At 20.9% G+C, this 16,071-nt stretch overlaps 1 protein-coding gene across 2 annotated transcripts in view; it reads right to left on the reverse strand.

Annotated features, from left to right (window-relative positions):
- LOC107995581 (uncharacterized) overlaps window positions 1-16,071 on the reverse strand; it is a 345,727-nt gene that overhangs the window by 199,635 nt on the left and 130,021 nt on the right. Inside the window, exon 2 of one of the 2 annotated variants that reach the window (XM_062075878.1) lies at window positions 14,838-15,022. The exons of the other annotated variant lie outside the window; for it this stretch is intronic. The gene's annotated coding sequence lies outside the window, so the exon portion shown is untranslated. The remainder of the gene's footprint in view (window positions 1-14,837; window positions 15,023-16,071) is intronic. 2 annotated transcript variants of the gene reach the window in all.

The following is a 16,071-nucleotide window of genomic DNA, read 5'->3' on the forward strand; positions in this document are numbered from 1 at the left end:
TAATAAAAAAATCAATAATATTATAATAACTATTATTATTATTTATTACTATTTATAATTATATTTATAATTATTATTCATTTTATAATTATAAAATTTAATTATAAAATAAATACTAATGTTTTATTTTATTATAATATCTTATAATAAAAACCTATTTAATACTAATTATGTATTCTATTTAATACTAATTATAACTAATAATTATAATTAATAACATAAAATATATTTTAAAAAATAAAAAATAAAGCAAATAAATATAAAGAACTTATTGATATGCATTATTATATATTAGCATGAAATCTTCTAATGATATAAATTTGAATTAGAATGATTTTTTTCATGCATCTTATTTTAAACAAAAATGTTTCCTTTGTATCATTTTTCTTCATATTTTATGTATAAAATTAGTTAAAAAGTTCTTAGATTTTTCAATAAAAACATGTGATTTTTATCTGAATTATTAATTACCTAATAATTAATAATTGTAATTATCTTCTTTAAATTTAATAATGACATGACTTTTATATCTCCTCTAAATTTAATGAAATTGATTTAATAAAATCAATTTAATTAAAATATTTTGGATTGACAAGCATTGATAATCTCTTCAAAAAGAATTACATTTTTTTTTATAAATATAGATTAAAAAATTAAAATAAAAAAAAATTATATAAAAATATTATTCTATACATAAAATTAATTCATAAAAATACTACTTTCACGAATTTGAAAGTTAATGCCCAATAGATTTAAAACATAAAATTTGTATTAAGCACAATTTAAAATTTTGAAATTCTGAAACTACTCTTGAAAAATTGCTCTCATATTTATAAAATTTAGTTTCTATACAAAAATTCATATATAGAAATTGAATTGCAACAAAAAATGTAATTCATGTTTTTAAAGATGTATTTTTAAAATCTTTAATTAGTATCGAATGTATCGAAATATGAATTAAACGAAATTTTTATGATTAAAAAAAATATTTTTTTTTTTTCATAATATTTGAATCTTGAAATATTTAAAAATATTTTTAATATTCAAATCAAATATTTCTATAAGGGCAAAGATTAAGAGGTTAAAATGAAAATATAAAAATATCAAACTAAAATTAAAAATAAAAATATTAAATATAAAAATTAATATAAATTAATATAAATTATATGATATCTAATTGTTTCCATTTTTCAATCATAAAGATTTTTTATTTAAGCTAATTTATAATATATATATACGAAGTATAAAATTATATTATATTATATTATATAATTATATTATAATTAATATACATATCTCTTTAAAAAAAATTTATTACATACATATCTCTTTAAAAAAAATAATAAGAATTATTTTTATATTTACAAATTTTATTATTAATTTTAAACAATTAAATTTAAATTTATCATCCAAAAATCTATGATTTAAATAATATTTAAATAATATAATTGATTTCAATCAAATTAAATAGAATACAAAGAAAAAAACAGAAAGGAAGTTAATAGAAGCTGCCACAAAGGGAATCAATGATAGCGAAAGTGCATACATTGAACCTGTTCTTTTCTTATGGTATATATTTTCTTGGTCTTATTGCCACGTTACACAACGTTTTCCATGTAAAAACGAATAGCAGAACCATTTAACTGACTGATTTGAAACGTTTGTCGATTGTGAACGATAGATTGATGTGGTTCAAATTGAATAGAAAGTCGTTTCGAATCAAATTTAAGGAAAAAGAAGACAGAAAGAGAAAGAGAGAGAGAGAGAGAGAGAGATCAGGAGAACGTGGACCTGTGTCTTTCCAAAATTAAATTCACTTAAAGTCTCTAATAATATAATTAATAATATAATAATAATATAATTCGAATAATATAATTAATCGCAATTAACAACGATTAAATTCTTGGAATCTCGTTGTGGATAAAAAAGTACCAGTAACGAATAAATTTAAGCAGTACAATTAATGAATGATCTTTCGACATTGCCTACTCCAATTGAATCTGGTTATTACTCAATTTTGAGCTATTATCGACATGATGAGATATTCATCAATATGGAATTCAATTGATGAAAATCTAATGGAAATTAATGATAATTCAATTGAAAATGAATGAAAAATAAGAGAATGAATTTAAAAATTTTTTTTTATGAAAAATTTTGTCTACACTTGTGAATAATTTTTCCATGATTCATATAAGATATCATAATTTTTAACATATTATTTTAAAACAATTTTTAATATAATTTCTTCAATAAAACTTTTTGTCATAATATTTTTTTCTTTTATTAAATTTTTCTTAAAAGATTAGATGATTAGCTTCCAAAATAAAAATTTTAGCCTCATCTTATGTATTCGAAAATTTTATAATTTTATAAAATATTCTCTAAGTAATTTTTATCTATTTGTGTATATATTTTTTCGAGAAAAAAAAAATAAGAATTTTTGAATTGAATTGGCATTTTTATATATTATATTTTATATAGTCAAAGTTATAATAAATAATATAAGATTCTTAGCTTCTATTGATGATTATTACAGTAAATATTAATATTGAGTATTAAAAATATTTAAAAAATGAAAAAAAAATTATTGATAAAGATCTTAATATTCAATTAGTAAATCTATTCTGAATTAATGATCAAACATTAAATCGATGATATCTTAATAATAACCAAATATAATAACCAAAATATTTTATATTATAGCTTTCATCATTAATTTCTTTACAATTTCAAATATCATCTTACTGAAACTTAATATAATAATATATGGAAGCAATGTTCTCGTATTGAGCTCGATGATATCATCAAATCCCTTAAAAAAATATAAGAAATGTATGAAATCGTATAAAAATATATATATATATATATATATATATATATATATATATATATATATATACATCAATCACAGCAAAGAATGAAATCATAATCGAAAAAAAAAAAAAGAAAAGAAAAAAAATGAAACGAAGAAGATTTTTAACCAGCAAAATGAACCTTGTTAACGGTCATATATCTATGGCCAATGGTTCTTAACGTTCATAGAATTACATGAAGACCTTGATACTTTTTATCTTTGCTCACTTAGTCCTCCCTCTTACAAAGAGGTAACCACTTTACCGTTCCGCGGAACGTAAAAGATCGCGACGCGCGATTATTGCGATATACCATTAAGGGTGTCCTGAACGCATATGGATTATATAATTTCCAAGGAGACCAATTCCATGTTTTGCGTTTCTTATTTTTCTACTTTCGGGTTATTAAAGTTCTTTAATTAAAGTACTCGTTCATATCCGACTGTCAAATCGTGGTTTTTCTTGCGACAACGGTTAATTGTCTAATCATGTGAAAAGAAGTATATGCATACTTTTTTGTTAGAATTTGAGTTGAGTAATATTATAAGGAATTTAAAAGATATATCATTGGCCCAAAAAGTTTTAATTAAAGTTAATTATATTGCTTTATAAAAAAAATTGAATTTGAAATATAATGAAATTAGAATTATGAAATAATTATAATTACTTGTAACAATATTTATATTTCTTTATATTTCTTAACTTTATAATTATATAATTATTAAACAAATAATAATTGTATAACCATGCATATAAGCAATAAAATATAAGCAATATAGAATTTATAAAATTTTTATTGCTTTTTAAGTTGAATTTTCATTATATTATGATGAATTTATATGAGATATTTATATCATGAAAAATATGTGAATTGATTAATTAAATATTTTTCAAAAATAAAATTATAACTATTAAGTTTTCGTAAAAATTTACATAAGTAAAATCTATTCAATGTCATTAGGATCCTCTACGAATTTTTCTAAAATTTAGTAATTCAAAATAAGAACATACTGTCAAAATAAGATCAATATTAAACATTTTTATCAAATACTTTTCAACTATTAATTAAAACAATTTAAATAACATTTAAATTAAATATTTTGTCATATTTTGTCATAAAAGATTTTTTAGGAAATATTTAATCATCACAACTACAAGTTATTCCTTGTTTATTTATCCTTTAAAAACTAGAATTAAACATTAGATTAAAACACGTTAAAAACAGATAATTAATTTTTATTAAAAAATTTCTAGATGAATAAAGGAAATTATTATTAATATTTTTATTATAAAAATAAATAAATAAATAAAAATAATATTTGTATTCTAATTGTTAATATTTCTGCAATATTTCTACAAATAAAACATAAATGATTAATCAAATAAATCAGATAAATGCTCTTGTTAAAACATTTTTATTTCTCAGATATCAGATGGATAGAATAAAATATAATTTTAATAATTCAAGCATCGTGCTTCATTCGATAGCGAAGATTATATAATAAATCTTCTTGCGGATACATAATATAATAGATTCGTGGCATTCGATTTCAAAATTTCCTAATTCAATTGATTATGTCAGTATTATATAGAAATATTCTTCTGGTTGCATGTTAAGAAAAGATATAATTGAAATTTAATATTCTACAGAGAATTTAATATTATTACAGAGAAGCATTGATCATAAATTCTAAATAATAACAATAGAGCGTAATGCGGCTATTAGATAAACTATTTAAGTTCAAAGATTTCTGTTTTTTTAATAAATGATTAATTAATAATGGCAAACAGCATACCGTTCATATAATATTTCATAATTTTCCAAAAGAATTTTGTTTATTACCAATATCAATCTAACTATGCGCGCAATTAAAATAATCTGATTTAAGAGAATTTATCGAATCAAGGTTATTGTTTAAGGTTATTATTATTATTAATAAATTTTATAAAACAATGTTATAAAAATGTTATAAAAATGTATGAAAAAATTTTATAAGAAATGAATAAAAATATTTTTTGTGAAATGCTAGAAAATTTTAATGTGATAACAGATGTATAAAATTCGAAATAATAAATGTATTTCAGATTTTTTTTTAAATTGTTTTATTTAATAATATTTCGCTTGGATTGTTATAAATTTAGAATAAAATTCGCAATGAAAAAATTATTTTAATTAATATTAAATTTTGCAATTTTTATTATTAACTTTCGATTTAATTTTCACTATGTTTAGAAAAGATTAAATTTTACCAAAAATAAAAATTAAAATATTTTAAATCATAAATATTTTTCATCTTCGTATCTTAATACTTTTAAAAGGAATAAAAAAACGCATAAAATATATAGTTCTATATATAGTTCTGTATATTTTTTAAATTAGAAATTATTTTTGGATAAGATTTAATAATTAATATAATAGATATTTTAATTTTAAATTAGACATGATTTTTGGATAAGATTCAATATTTAATATAATAGATATTTTCTTCGAAAAATTTAATATTTTTTAAATATTATTCCAATAAATTTTTATTGCACATTTCAGAGTATAATAATTAATTTTCTAGAATAAAATTAATTATCATAACAAGCAATATTTAGAAAACATCTGTTATTTTTTAAAAAAATCTAAAGATTTTAATTTGAATAAGTTAAATAAAATGTATTAGTTTAAAAACATTTTGTTACAAAAATTTAAGATAAGATGTATATGAAAAATGAAAAGAAAAAATGGAAGAAAAAGAAGAAAAAAAAAAAGAAAAAAAAATTATGTTCTTCAAGAACATTTCTGAATTTCCATTTGAATCATAAGAGTAAATGTTGCATAACCGACCTCAACGAATCTTCTTTGACATCCTACTTGTCATAGTTTTAGTTATATATAATCGCAAAGTAATTTTTTCCTGAATCGATGAATATATTTATGTGGTCTTGATGGATTCGAACAATCACACCATATGCATCAAAGTGATTATAAAACGTGCACAAAAAATGACATGCACTTTGTTTGAACACACTTACCTGAAAGAGATACGGAAGAAGAAATGAATTGCAGATTAAAGGTTTCGTAAATTGAGACAACCATTCTTTTGAACAATATTTAATATAATTTTATTTTATCATGATCGTTATTCAAATTTTTTTATATTTAAAATAAAATAATATAACATTAAATTCTAAGATTTGTTTTTCAAAAAGTTCTAAAAAGCAAATTAATTAATTGATGAAATAATAAAAAATATTAATTTATTCGTAAGACATTTTTAGAAGATTTTTCTTTGATAACAAATAAAAAATATAAAAATTAATATAAAGATATCGATTGAGACTTATTTAGTTATAGACTTATTAAGTTATAAGCAATTTAAACTACTGATAAAACAAGATAAAGTGAGATAAAGAATAATGGAAATAATGCAAACATAAATTACTTATAATTGAATCAATAAGTCTTTACTAAAATTTTTATATATTAACTTTTATATTTATTTTGATTTTCATATTCTTCAAAGGAATGTCTTGAATATATTATTATATTTCATTATCATCACAAGATCATTCTAGAGAATAATCGTTTATTATCTTATTATCTAATTTTTTAACTTCAGAAAACAATTCTTAAAATTTAATATTGAATTACTAATAGTAAACAAAACAAATCATTATTAGATAAATTTTCTATTTAAACTGTATGACATTCTTGAATTACAATCTATTTGATTTTGGTTTGATTAATTAAGAATAATATAAATATATATATAAATACAAAATAGTACATATTTTAATTTGCATTCTGTTTTACATAATAAAAATAATCAATATGATTTGTTTGCATGAAATAGATATAGAATACGAAGTATAAGATTTTTTACAATTAAATTATTAAATTCATTTCTAATTTATTTTTCTTCGATTCTTAAATTTTATAAAAATTATAAAAAATATTCCTTTTCATGAATTATTAATGAGAAAATATATAATAGAATATAGAAAAAAAATATTACATATTATATTATATTATATTATATAATATATATAAATAATAAAGAATAAATTCTTCAATAAAGAATATACTGATTGATTTAAAATCTATTTATAAAAAAATAATATATTTACTATTTTGTAATTAATATATTGCATTGCATAATATTAGATGAAAGACTTAAATTATTATAAAAATATAAATTAATAATATTTATTATTACATGTATATATATATATTAAATTTATTTAATTTAATTTAAATTAAATTGTTTCGTCGAATTAAAAATTTTTTTAAATTTACAATAAATGTATTAATTTGCAAGAAGAAAAAATCTTTCAAAGAAAGAAAAGAATTTTCTTTTATAATCAATTTGCACATCATATTGTTTTTGCACATTATATTAAAGCGGTTAACGCGACATAACGTGATGAAAGAATAACACCATAGAAAATAGTTCACACTGATTCTTTGAAACCTATCTTTTTCATTTATACGTAAGATTTATTCTCTTTTAATTGGCAAAGAATAAAGACTAATAAAAAAAAGAGAGAAAAGAAAAGGAAAAAAAGACGAACAGAAAAGAATAAAGAACAGAAGAGAGAAAAAAAGGAGAAAAACGAAGAGAAAAAAAGAGAAATGAAAAGAAAAAAGAAGGAAAAAGGAAAAAAAATACGAGCAGAAAAGAATAGAAGAGAAAAAAAAGAAGGAAAACGAAGAGGAAAAAAAGGAAAATGAAAAGAAAAAAGAAAGAAATAGAAGACAAGATAGAGTAGGAAAACAAATGATGAAGACGACGACGACGATAGGAGACAGCTATGCGACTGCTATACTGTGCAATGGAGAAAGATCGTTACGATGCAGAAAGAGAGGAACGAATAGTCAGGATGGGTAAAGTAACAGTCAGGCAATCAGGTTGCGGCGCGGGATTCGCAGCAGCATTATTATCTACTTGGGTGGACAGGTGCCAGAGGGTTTGTAGAAGCCGCGTGCGGCATGGTCAGTGGAAGATCGTTATCAAGAGGGATGAGAGCGGTGAGAAGAGAAGGAAGAGTAGGGAGAGGGGGACACTAGGAGGAAGACGTGCAACAGATCTGAGAATCGGAAGGTAAAGGGAAGAAAGAAAAGGAAGAAAGTTGGACAAAGATGAATAACGAATAGAGTAGGAAACGAAAGCATGAAAAGAGGAAAAGAGGAAAGACAAAGGGGAAGGAAACGAAGAAAGAAGATAGGATAATGGTAGTAGGATAGGGAAGAAGAAGGCGTAGATTCATACTATTAGATGGCTGTTGCCGACGCATATAAGCCACAGTAAGGGAAGGCAGCGGATAGCAGAAGGAATAAAAGGTCTTAGGTAGCATAGTTGCACGCACATTCCCAGTTCACAGCCTTGACTCCGGCGAGGAACGATTCAGCGAGCCGACAGCAACGATGCCAGAAGCAGGCAACCTCTGCCACACAAAGAATCGAACCAAACTCGGGAAACGAATGAAAGAACGGCTATAGCTACGATGGAGAACGATGCGAACGATTGGGTCATAAGATGAACGAAGAAAGGAACGAAGGAAGGAACCGTGGGTAGAAAAAGAAGGATTTTCTAGCTTGCGCGTTCGACCAGGCTATGCTCGTTCGCTCGACGATGGCAATTATACATGGCCAAGCCATCCCGACTAGATTCAAGATCAGATAATCCCATCTGTCGGTTTAAGCGGTCTGCAAACGATCCCGCGAAACATCGGATATTCTCTTCCCAAGTCGATTGATTTTTGCCCAATGTGCGTTCACCATTTTCCCCACTCTATCGATGGTTAATCGCCACAATATAACTTAAGTTTTGATAAAATGTTGAATCAGATATATTTTATTCATTTGAATCTATTAATTGAAATAAATAAAAAAAAATTTGAATGTTTATGTGATAATATTATAATTATATATAATATAAATATATATAATATAAATATATATTTATATAAAACTAATATTTTAATTAATAATACTAGTAATTAGTATTATATATAATGCTAATATATAATACTATACAATACTAATATATATTACTAATATATAATATTTATATTATATTACATTATATTATATTATATTTTATTATATCACATTACATTATATTATATTATATTACATTACATTACTTTATATTTCATTACATTATATTATATTATATTATATTACATTATATTACATTATATTATATTATATTATATTATAATAAATTTTGATAATACATTCAAATGAACTATTTCAATAAACTTTTTAAGTTGTTATATTATATATATTTGTCATATATATAATTACTAGAAAAAATTTCATTTATTTTATTAATGTTACTGAAAATATTGAAAGTATTAATTTAAATTTCATATTTTTTTTAAATAAAATATCACACTAATTAAATGTATTAATATAATATTAATATGATATGAATGAAATGATAATCTTTGCTATAAATAATGAATAGTTCATTCTTAAAATAACAATCATTTTTAAAGGAAATATGGAAGAATATAAATATCTTTCAATTGAAAAAAGAATCTCTAATCTGGATTATGATTTAACGAAAGACAAAAAAAATTTAAAGTTAAATTATGCGAAATATTTAATTATGCAATTGAACGATTATTTTTCAAGTATTGTTAATAAAGAAGTACAACAAAAGGCAACAGCTTCTTTCTTCATCAACTATGAAAACCTACAATTATTCGCCTCGTAATCGGTATCAACATTTTGAAGTTGACAACAGAGAATAGTATATCTACTTATTAAATACTTTTATTTTATTCGCATTATACAGACAAGGAATACATAGATGACAGAAAAGACAAAATATAAAGAAAATTGAATATTGCATTTATATACATATATATATATATATGAATGAAATTTTATTTTTCTTTTGAATTGATGAAAAATAAAAAATATATATTAGCCTTAATTATGTATTTATTTTTTTAATAATAATAATTAGATATTATTAAAATAATTATATAAGTTGCTTATAAAATAGAATGATTTAATAGATATTTAATATATATTTATTATAAAAACAAAAATAAAAAAAATTAAACTTATTGTAAAAAAAAGAATAAAAATAAATGAGAATTATTTATATAATTTATTTATTTATATAATTCTACTTATTAGTTATTTACTTATTTTTATAATTTATATAATTTTCTTTTTCTTGAGGAATTATTAATAACTTAAAATATATCTGGAAATAAATTTTTAAATCTTGTTTACGAAAAAAATTATTTCAAAATTATTTATTTGACAAGAGATTAATTATTATTATTATTATTACTAATTAATTAGTTAATTATTAATTATTAATTAATAATAATAATAATAATAATAGTGATAGCAATAAACTTAACATATTCATTTACAATTATAAACTGGACGAACACAAATCAGAAAAACTAATTAATATTTTTTATAAGCAAAATTTATTAAATCCAATAAATTCTAAATTATTCTATATTTAAATTAAAAAAATTTATTATTTTTTTTAATTTAATAATAAAATATATATATAATAAAATAATAAATTATTTTTTTTTAAAGTAAGCAAAAATTAATAATAATCAGAGAAAATAAATAATTTATTATTGATTTATAGAAGCAGGTATAGTTTTCAACACTGGTTTTCAATACAAAAAACGAGCATTACAAAAAACATTATGATAAGCGAACAAAAATTACGTCTCATTAAATTTTGTTACACGAAGTTTATATAAGATACAAATAACAACAACAAATATAAAATAATAAAACATAATACAAAATAAATATATGGATTCAAAAAATCTATAAAAATATCGCAAAATTTCTTTTTATTTTATTTAAAAAAATGAAAAAAAATTATTTTTGTAATGTAATTAAATACTGAAATATTAAAATAAAAATCTTAAAATAGTAATTTATTTTTTACATATTATTTGAAATGAACAAATGAAAATATCTTATTAAATTAATTATTTGGTTAAACATTTATTTTAATAATTCCTAATCAATCCTCGTATGTATATGTGTGAGGAAAATTGCAAAATGTCAAGCGCGCGAAACAAACCACACCAAGATTGAATAGAAGCATAGGAACTCGGAACGAAACCACGAAGACAAGCAGCCACTTGCACCAGCGGCGACAGTGAAACGTAAGGAAAGGATACGTGTCTCGGATACCGAACGCCCACGTGAAATCGACGGCAATGCCATTCCAATGTTAATTGAGGTGCCCCAACGCCCACATCCTCCAAGTGTTCTCGGTTTGCCAAACAGCTATCAATATGGAACTATCATTAACTCGATTGGGTCATCGATAAACATTTGAATCTTTTCGATAATTCGCCTAATGAGATAACGGTATTGAGCAAAATCCACGTGGTTGATAACACTTATATTCAGCCCCGTTTTATTTGAGACGTTTTATATGAAATCTTTTACTATAAACTATATTTGATCGCATTTTAGAGAATATTGCCTAGCTCGTTATCCAGTTACAACACGGACATGCTAATAGAATCTGATTGATTTTTTTGGTTATTGTATGAACCAATTATAATTTAAATGATTTGAACAATTTCGGTTTTTTTTCTTTCTTTTAGAAATTTTTTTTTTTGATAAATATTATTTTGTTAATAATTCATTACAAAAGAATATATTATATATATTATTATATAATATAATATAATATAATTTCAAAATATGTTGTTGCAACATTGAATAACTTTTTTCTATATGTCATTCATTTTTATTCAACTATCATTCAACCTTAGTTTCGTAAAAATATATTTGTTATTATATATTATAATTATATTTTATAATTTGAATCTTGATTCGATTATTTTTTTATCTGAAATATTTAATGCCAAAATTTTTTATGGATATTAATATGATTATTTTCTCAGAATATATCGTAATATTCCTTTCGATACAATTGATATAATTTAAGATCAACAAAATTCATGAAGAAATAACTATTTATCCATTACATATGTTTAATTATAATTAATTGTAATTAATTATTTATCCTATGATATATTTCTAAGTATAATTGATAAGTATATAAATAATAGATAAATAATGTAAATATATATTAATATAATATATATAATATAATATAATGTATTAATATATACTATATATAACATATAACATATTAAAATCGATGAGATATATCTTTTTATAATCTTTAATTATTGTAATAATTAGACTGTTTATGTAAATGCATACTTTTATTGAAGCTGAAATAAAATAAAAATTTAAAAATAAAGAAAAAAACAAGATTTATTTTATCAAAGATGTATTTCATCATTAATAATAAATTTCATCATTAATAATTTTAAAAATGTATTTTTTAATTTTGGTATTTTGCAATAATACTATATATACATCTTTAGCATATTATTATGTGTATGTTTTTTTAGTTTTTTTTTAAAGTTATCATATATATTAGTAATCAAATTATCAAATAATGCATTTGAATTAGCAAATACAATAAAGAATATATGTAAAACTGTTTATATTTTAAATTGTTATAACTTCCTAAAAAAAATCATGTAACAATCATTTCATGTAATAATCTAAATTCATTTTAAAGCACTTTTATTAACAAAATTTTGAGATTATCTTTTTCGAAGATATTTTTACATCATACATTAAATAGAAAAATATGATATTTTTTTCTCAAAAATTTAAAAAATTTAATCGTTTGTGAAAATATTAAAACCGATATAAATTTTTTTCCTAATTAAATTCACAACAGACTTGAAGATTGAAATCTCCTCTTTGAATGATTTTCTAAAACTTGCTGTAAGTTTTTTTTACATTATTACAAGCTATTAAATATAGCCGAAAATGATTAAAATTTAATTTTTGAATTTTAGTTATATAATATCCAAAATGAAATCAAAAGTAGCTTCAATAAAAACATTTCAATACTGCTATTAGAACTGAAGAAAATTACGCCTTTATAATAGTTTTCCAAGAGAATTATTTTGGAATATTTAATATATACTTTTCATAAAAGGAAGATTTATTCATTTTTTATATTTATATAATATTTATTTTATTATTTTCAGATCTCGTAAGATTCGTAAATTTTTTATTTTTTTTAACGTTATTTTTTGAAAAATTCAATATTTATATCTTTAAATATTTAAAAAGAGTTTAAAAATTCTTTTTTTTTGAATTGTCATTTCATTAATCCTAAATTGAAATTAAAATTTAATTAAAATTTAAAATTAAAATTGAAAAATAAATGATTTTAATTCAAATTTGATGTTTAATAAAATGTAACAAGATAATTATGTAAATATAATTCAAGCACAATTTTTAAATTCTTTAATCTTACTGTCCTCCTTACTTACATTATACATTCATATCATTTTGGATCATAATGCCGATAAACAAGTAATTTTTATTATAAAAACATTATGATTAAAATGATTTATATAAATAAATAATATTAATTAATTTTATTAATTAATTATATAAATTAATTATATCTATATATTAATATATAACTAGATATTAATATATTTATTTTTAATTATATAATATATATATATATATATATATATATATATATATATATATATATATTTATATAAATACAAAAAAAACTTCATTTCGAATTATATAGAGGATAATAAGATTAAACAATTAACCGATATAATCATTATACTGAGTTCTTCGTGAAAAGAAAATTCGTAACGGATACCTCGAAAAAAGAAAATAAAAAATTTGTATATTTTTTATTTTCATTAATCATATTATTTAGTTTTCGCACTATAAAGAAAAAATAAATTAATATTTTCAGTAAAATAACAAATTTATTTGAAAATATATTGAAATTTTTTTTTCAGAAATATATTTTTTAAATTATTTATTGCATAAATATTTAATTATTTTAAATAATGATATAAAATTTATAATACTAATATAAAATATATCTAAGAAATAAAAACTACTTTTAAAATTATAAAATATTGTTTAATTTTTTCTTATTATATAATATAAAAAAAAACAAATGTCAAAAAGATTCAGAAGAAATAATATTGATTCATTATTCATTATTCAAAATCAAATATAGATATTTGAAATGACTGAAAAAATTTCATTTAGAGTTTCATATATATTTTTAAATCCATTTTTTATTCTATTATTAAATATTATTAAAATTATTATTAAAAGGTAACAACAGTAATTTATCTTTATTACTTATGAAAGAATAAACATATGAAGACATCATTTCATACAAGGAATTACAAATTTGAAATCTTTTAAAAAAGTATTTTTTAAGAAAATTCCAGTTCTAATTCACCAATATCCAATCATTATTAAATCTCTAATTATCCATTAATAATTCCATAACAATATCTTTAAATAGAATTAATACTTTAACTACGCATTAATAAATCCTTAATTTCAATTTATACTCAAGTAAAACATATATAAATTAATATATTTTCGAGATATTTATAATATCAATTTTAGAGCACAAAACAAATACAAAAAGTAATATAATGTCAACCAAGGCTTATTTATTAAGTCATTATGTATTTATTACATTTATTTTGACTTCTAGAATTAATTTTAAATTTTAAAAATATACATTACATATATACATTAACATCCTGTATATTCATATGACCATGTAAGAGTCTTGTCCTGGTTTTCCTTTAAAAATTAACTACTAACTAAACTGAGTTACCAGGCAATCATAAGAGATCAAAGTGACAACAAAATCTATGATTCGAAATTAGTGGCATGAAGGATGCGCAAAAAAAAAAGAGACAATATAAAGGAAAGACCGAGAGTACAGAAAAAGAGAATGACAAAGAAATGAAAAAGAAGAAGAAAGAAGAGACAGAAATCGATAGTGGCGGATGGAAACGAGAACTGCATATGCAGACAGAGAATCGAGCCACTGTCTGGAGCAACTGGAAAAATTGCCTCTGAATCACTGTACAGCCTACCTGCTGCCTTATTGAGGAACCCGCTCCTTTAGCCGTTCTTTTAGCTTGTGCAGTCAGGAGTATAAATAGCACTCTTTAAGAATACTGGAGACACTGACTCGCATCCATGCATCACTTCTGCGCCACTTCTATATCGCATATGTGCATATATAGGTAGTGTGATATACCAGACACCAGATCGCGGCCTGAATACAAGGAATAGACAAATATAAAGTTAGTTGAAAGAGAGATGGTCGATTTATATATATTGTTTAAAAATAAATAAAAAAGAACTTTATGGGAATAAGATGTGATACTTATTTATAAATCAGTTACAAGATAATACGATGGTAAATTAAAGAAAAATTATTTAAAAATAATAATTACATAATAATAATAGTAATAAAAATATAATAATAATAGTAACAAGAATATTAATAATTTTGAATTATGATTTTAAAAAATCTTTCAATATCTTTTTGATAATTGTTTTTAATTGAATTAAATTTTCAAAACATTTGTCTTGAATAACATTTTCCAATGAAGATTATTATGAAGATTTTAACTTATAAGAATCTGACAATTTCTATATAAAATGTGAAATATTTATGAATATTTTCTCTATATTAAAAATAAAATAATAATAGAAAAAAAACAAAAAAAGAAAAAAAAACTAGAATAGAATTAGAATTAGAATTAGATTTAAAGTTGAAATTTTGTTAGAATAAAGTTTAGAAGGCTTAGGAATTCAATTTGAATTGGGTTAAAATTTAAATTAGAATTGAATTTGAATTGGATGGAATTGTATTATAGTTGAAATTAAATCAGATATCGATTTTTGATGGATTTGTTCTATTGACTAATTATGAAATAATCAAAAAATATTTTACTTAAGCATTGAATAATTTCTTTTGCATATAATTTTTAATAAACAAAAAACATTTATTGTTTTCAATTTAACATTTTCAAACAAACTTTAATATATTAATATATATTTTTTGTTACATATAAGAATAATCAAATTTTAAGCATCTCGAAAGTGAAAATACATACATCTTTTCAAAATCCAAGAATGACAAGAATTTCTTATTAAAAATGTCCATCGTAAATATATCTTTATGAAATTTATTTTGAAATATCATTTATATCGAACGTACACTAAGATCTTCAAAATTTTTTTCTTCTTTTGAATTCCTTTTTAATTTTAAACAAACAACAAAAGCTAAAATGGCACTTGCAATTCTTTCAAGACAAA

Source organism: Apis cerana, linkage group LG6 (genome assembly GCF_029169275.1).
Source record: "Apis cerana isolate GH-2021 linkage group LG6, AcerK_1.0, whole genome shotgun sequence".
Lineage (NCBI taxonomy): Eukaryota > Metazoa > Arthropoda > Insecta > Hymenoptera > Apidae > Apis > Apis cerana.